General features: G+C 47.8%; 1 long non-coding RNA gene across 1 annotated transcript; it reads left to right on the top strand.

Moving 5' to 3' along the window:
- The first annotated feature begins 2,612 nt into the window (after positions 1-2,612).
- Positions 2,613-3,833, top strand: LOC108513569 (uncharacterized). Its single transcript, XR_001880937.1, has 2 exons — positions 2,613-2,902; positions 3,407-3,833. It is a non-coding gene; the product is annotated as an uncharacterized LOC108513569 (long non-coding RNA).
- Positions 3,834-6,005: the final 2,172 nt, after the last annotated feature.

Consider the following 6,005-nt stretch of genomic DNA (forward strand, 5'->3'; position numbering starts at 1 on the left):
CATATCTCCTGTGTCATTATGGGGATAAATTAGATGTCTGCTGAACTTCTCCCACACATGCTCACTGGTCAGATTTGGGACTTCACAGCAGAATTGTCACCCTGTCTGGGAGAAAAGCGTTTAGCAAGGAAAGGGGTGGAGACTGGCATTTTGGAAGGGCAGTTAAGTTCTCAATAGAAAGTCTTTCCCACAGTATTATTCTGTGAAGACGCTGTTCATTTTTTTTTTTTTTTTTGGTTTGTAATTACTTTACTTTTCTAAAACTTTTTAAAAAGTTTTTTTGACATGGAGTTTCACTCTTGTTACCCAGGCTGGAGTGCGATGGCGTGATCTCTGCTCACTGCAACCTTTGCCTCCCGGGTTCAAGTGACTATCCTGCCTTAGCCTCCTTAGTAACTGGGATTACACGTGCCCACCACCACGTTTGGTTAATTTTTTGTATTTTTAGTAGAGACGGGGTTTCTCCATGTTGGCCAGGCAGGTCTTGAACTCCTGACCTCGGGTGATCCATCCATCTCGGACTCCCAAAGTGTTGGGATCACAGGTGTGAGCCACTGCACCCGTCCTATAATTACTTTACTTTATTTCAGGGGGAAAAGAGGAAGACACCAGGAAGTTCTTCACCAGCCAGAGTATCACACTCCTACCAAGTACATCTCTGTGAAGACAAAACCCCAGAATGCAAGAAACATTCTGAGGATGTTTGCTGAGCTCTGCAATTGAGAGAAAGGTCTGTGACTTGCCAAAGGTAGGGAGGAGGCCAGGCACCCTGTCAGCTGGGCTGCATGGTCTGGTTGGCCCCAGCCTGGTCTGGCCCGTGCCCCACTTGCCTTTGGGGCTTGAGAATGTTTCCCATGGGGCAGGAGGATGAGAACAAGGCCTCCTCTTAGCAGGGCTGATGAAGCTCCTCCTTTTTCTCCCCTGAGTCTCTGTGGAGTTCACATTTGTGGGCACTTCTCCGGGGAGAAGCCCAACTGAATCATCCACTGAAAATAGGTTTACGGTGCACAGAAGGATTTTTTTCAATAGCAGGTCCTTAATGAATTGTTACAACCTTGGGCACAATAAAATGAATACCAATGTGGAGCGTGCAGAGGGTGCGGAGTTGCCAATCGTCTTTTTGGGAGGACTATACTTTGTTCTGAGATTAATCTTTCTTACTTTGCTTTTTAAAATTAAGATGTCTTTCTTTAAGAAGTATAAATATATGGGAGCTGTTTTTTTTTTTTTAATGTTTTACTTGGCCAAATAAAAAAGTTGGCAATCCTATCATTTTCAACACCCTCTTTAAAAAATATCTTAAAATAGATATGTGATATACAAAAGATAGAGAACTGATTTATAGGAAGAGTTTAGGTCCCCACGAAGTCCTCACCCAACCCTGACTTTGGACTTTCTGAGAAGAACTACACTTTGCCCTCCATGGACCTGGCTTTCCTTATCTGTGAGAGCAAGGAAGAGACTGGGCTGTCTAGTTCCATGCAGATCAGTTGAGAGAAGTCACTGGAAGAAGAAAATTTTATGGGAATTATGGAAAGTTGGGAAGAAATGGTCTTTGCAGATGAGATTAAGTTAAGGATGTTGAGATGGAAAGATTGTTTTGCATTATCCAGCCAGGCCCTAAATGAAATCATATGTATCCTTACACAAGGGAGGCGGAGGGAGCTTTTACACACAGAGGAGAGTGCAATGTGAAGACAGAACATGAGATGTGAATGTGAAGACACAGGCCTTGGACACCGGAGGAATGAGGCCACAAGCCAAGGAATGTAGGGGCTACCAGACTCCCCCAGCACCTCCGTAGGGAGCACAGCCCCACTGACACTTTGATTTCATCCCAGCAATGCTGATTTTGGCCTTTTGACCTCCAGAACTGTGAGAGAATAAGTCTGTGGTTTTAAGACACCCAGTAGGTGGCCATCTGTTACAGCAGCCACAGGGAACTAATGCAGGAATACAGACTGCAGGCTCCTTTAGAGCAGGATATAATTATGACTCCCCAGCAGTGCCTTGTCCTTTGCATGGAGCCGCCCATAGCTGCAGATGAAATGTATTAGCACTTCTCCACTTATTTAAGGTAAATCTTTTTGAGTCTTCTTTTCTGGGGCCTGCAGATATTTCCTGTTAACCAGGATCTTAGGGGACACCCAACCATGGTTCTTTCTCAACATCATCTCTGGAAGCAATCAACTGTCTCCTTGACGTCACACACCAAAGGATGCACGTTCTAAGGCACTGTTTAGGACTTAGGAGAGGCATAAATTTTAGCAATGAGCTGAGAGATGGGGTGGGTCCTTGCCACATCCTCCTTCCAACATTGCTATGACAGTTTTGCATTTTTTTGGGTCCCAAGTCAGTTCTGAGTAGGACCTGGTTTGCTTTCAAACCTTATAAATGGCTACTAAAGCTTAAATTGTGTACCCCGAATTCACATGTTGAAGTTCTAACTGCCGGTACCTCAGAGTGTGACCTTATTTGGAAACAGTGTCCTTGAAGCTATAATTAGCTAAGATGAAGTCATTAGGGTGGGCCCTGACCTAGTTTGACCAGTGTCCTTATAAAAACGTGGAAGTTGGACAAGGACACACCCACAGGGAAAGCACCATGAGAAGATGATGGCAGAGACCAGGGCGACATGTGTACAAGCCAAGCAACACCAAAGGTGGCCAGCAGCCCGTGTGAAGCTGGAGGAGAGACCTGGAATAGATGCTCCCTCACAGCACTCAGAGGGGAGCTGACTCTGTCTGCACCTTGACCTTGACCTTCTGGGCTCCAGAACCATGAGACAGCACGTTTCTGTTGTTGAAGCTACCTGGTCTGGGGTGCGTGGTACTTTGCAGCCAGAGTGAATGAATGTGGTGACACTGACCTGTGCACTGTATGTCTTGTCTGCAGCTTGCTGGTAAACAAGGGAAAAAGCAGGGAATCGGTGGTGGGGAAAGGGTAGGGGGAGAAGGGAGTAGGACCAGAGCAGCTTTAGAAGTGCAGCCTTGAGTCTGAGCAAGAATCCTTCTATGTCCAACTTTGTGTCTGGTGCCTGTGATAAGAAGGCCGGCGGAGTGCCTCTCCAAGCCACCTGCCTGCTCTGATCCCTCCCGGGGGACCCAACCTTTTCCTCTAGATAGGGTCAGCTAAAGAAAGTAACGTTGCAATCACACCTTCCAAGCTGCCCTTCTTTCTCTCCTCCTTCAATCTCCCCCCACCCCCGTTCCCCCTTGTTTCTAAGTGCCCAGCCTTCTCCGAAGAGAGGGGACCATCTGGTTAGTCCTTGTTTACTGCACACCCTGCCAGTTTGAGCTTATTAATCATATTTACCCAAGTATCTTAATTACTCCCTGTCTAGCAACTTGCTTTGCACTCAGCTGTTGACCCCTCTTTTTTTATTCCTTTCTATCATTAATCATAGGAGCAGCGTGGCTAGAGGAATTCCTGCAGCTTAGATTTCGCTGGCACTGTTACCACTCCCAGAGAGGAGCGGCTGGAGTTCACGGCTGGTTTCTGACAAACTTCCTAATTAATCTGCTAAAGATCAGAGGAGGACTAATAGGAGCTGAAGACTGTGTGCGAGACCAGCCCTCCGCCCTCTCGCTTTGTGTGTGCACGTGTGTGTGTGTGTGTGCGCGCGCGCGTGCACGCATGTGGTGCTGATCTTGGCAGGGGAGAGATGGCCTCACTAGCGATTGAGCATAAAGCATTCCTGCTGCTGTTGCTGCCACCTACCTTCCCTGCTTTGGGAGGATAAATTTTCTCCTCTTGCGTAGAAGTTTAAGGGAGTCACCCAAGCCTTCTTCTCCTAGATACAACAGCGGAATAAATTATCTTCCAAGCAACATTTTTTTTTTTTTTGAGACGGAATCTCACTCTGTCACCTGGTTTGAGCGCAGCAGCATGATCACGGCTCACTGCAACCTCCATCTCCCGGTTTCAAGTGATTCTCCTGCCTCGGCCTCCTGAGTAGCTGGGATTACAGGCGTGTGCCACCCACCACGCCTGGGTAATTTTTGTATTTTAGTAGAGACAGGGTTTCACTATGTGGGCCAGGCTGGTCTCAAACTCCTGACCTCTGGTGATCTGCCCACTTCGGCCTCTCAAAGTGCTGGGATTACAGGCATGAGCCACCGCACCTGGCTGCAACCAACTTTTTTGTGGAATACAGGATCTTGATGTTTGGGTGCCTGAAGGCAGAAGCTGTTGCACATGGAATGGATTAAAGGTCTCCCCTCTGCAACCAAAAATCCTTGGGATCCCAGGAGCAAAAGATGCTCCAGCACACGGGACAATTCAGGAAGGCCCGAGGTGATACTGAAGACTGCAGAGACATCCGGCTAGGTTGTGTCTCCGAAGGTGTCCAGCCTTTGCAGACAGACGTTGCACATAACGAGCTGAAAAACCGAGGAAGCTGAGCTGGAGAAGGAAATCACTTCTACTCAGCCTTGACCTGCGTCTGATGCTATGGGGCCTCTTAGAGTTACCTCATGCTTCATGCACCCCTTTCTCTGCTCCTCAGCAGAAGGCAGGGAGCAGGGAAGCGGGTCTGTGCCTCCTTTCTCCCTGCCAGGCCTGACTCTCCAGGCCGAGAGACACCATTAAGGAGTATAATTTGTTGATCCAGGCTCTCCTTGCGTTTCAGTGCAGAGTGGCATCGTTTTCTTTATGACCTCGTAAAGTCACAGCCGAGAGGCCGATTTGGAAAACAAACTGCCTCAGGTTGACAGATAATTAGATACAGGGGACATATTATATGCCTTTGCATATAAATGTGCTCCAAGGCGTGTTGGTTCATCTGAAGTTGAGGTTAAAGGCGCGCCAGGTATCCCTGACACATCAGGGTATATATTTTCATACAGTCTCAGGCGCCGTGTTGGTTCAGCCTTTCATCCTGGTGCTGACGGATGGGGTGTGAGCGCGACCCAACTTAGAAGAAAGGGACTCCCTTGCCTAGGAGCCTCCTGGCATTTTGTTTTTGTGTTCTCCCTCTCCACCCCCACTTTCTGTCCTTCCTGGGAAGGGAACTGTTCTTTGGGCCTAGGATTCTGCAGTGAGTGACTAATGGCCCGAGTAGGAGGGACCGGGACTCATTTTTCTTTTCTGGACTCTAATAGGCCCAATTAATTCAGCTACAACATGGGCCCTTACAAGCTTGGGACAAGCCTGGGTGGAATTCTATATTGAGAGTAAGAAAAGGGATGGAAATAGATGTTTTCCAGAAGGTTCTGTGGACTATGGGGGTAACCTGTGGACAGCTGCTGCTGCACACAACCTGGCAGTTTGGCTACGTGATACGTGTTGGCCTTACAAGGAGATCCCCCTTACCCTGGAATCTACTTTGCCGGAGCAGAACTTGAGCCTCAGACACACCAGAGACGAGGGGGAAGCTTTGCTTTTTCCTCCAGTGGCAGGGAGCTCTGGACTGGGGAAACGTCTCTTTGAACACAAAGTCCCAGTTGCATTCATCCACAGGAAAATGTAAAGAGCTTAATTTAATGCCTTCTGGGAGTCATCTCGATTTAAAAGTGGCATTATAGCTTGTGGCTACAAGAATGGGCTTAATGGTTAGTCACCTTCTGTTTGGGCATGTCAGTTAATCTCTTTGAGGCTGCTGCTTCATCTTAAAATATGAGTGAGAAGGTAGTACCCACCTTATAATACTGAGAAGATTAACTTAGGGAAAACACGTAGCGCAGGGCTTCACCCATGGTAAGTATTTCATAAACAGTAACTATTTTTAACAATGACAATTCGCAGAGTTAATACTAATAAAAAATGATTACAGAAGAGGACGCCTCCACCCACAGGAAGGAGCCAGCACAGTGGGGAGCTGTTTGACCAGGGGAGTGCTCTCAGCAGCTGCCACATGTGGAGATGTGGAGGTAGCAAGCAGAGTGGGGGGCAGAGGGGGAACCCTGGTTCCTGGGAGGCCTGGGTCCTGCTCTTCCATGATTAGCTGCGCAGTCTTGAGCATGACACTCCCTCTCTTCCCAGCTTAGTATCGTCATCCGTAAAAT

This window comes from Rhinopithecus bieti, unplaced genomic scaffold (genome assembly GCF_001698545.2).
Source record: "Rhinopithecus bieti isolate Rb0 unplaced genomic scaffold, ASM169854v2 scaffold_32047, whole genome shotgun sequence".
In the NCBI taxonomy this organism is placed as follows: domain Eukaryota; kingdom Metazoa; phylum Chordata; class Mammalia; order Primates; family Cercopithecidae; genus Rhinopithecus; species Rhinopithecus bieti.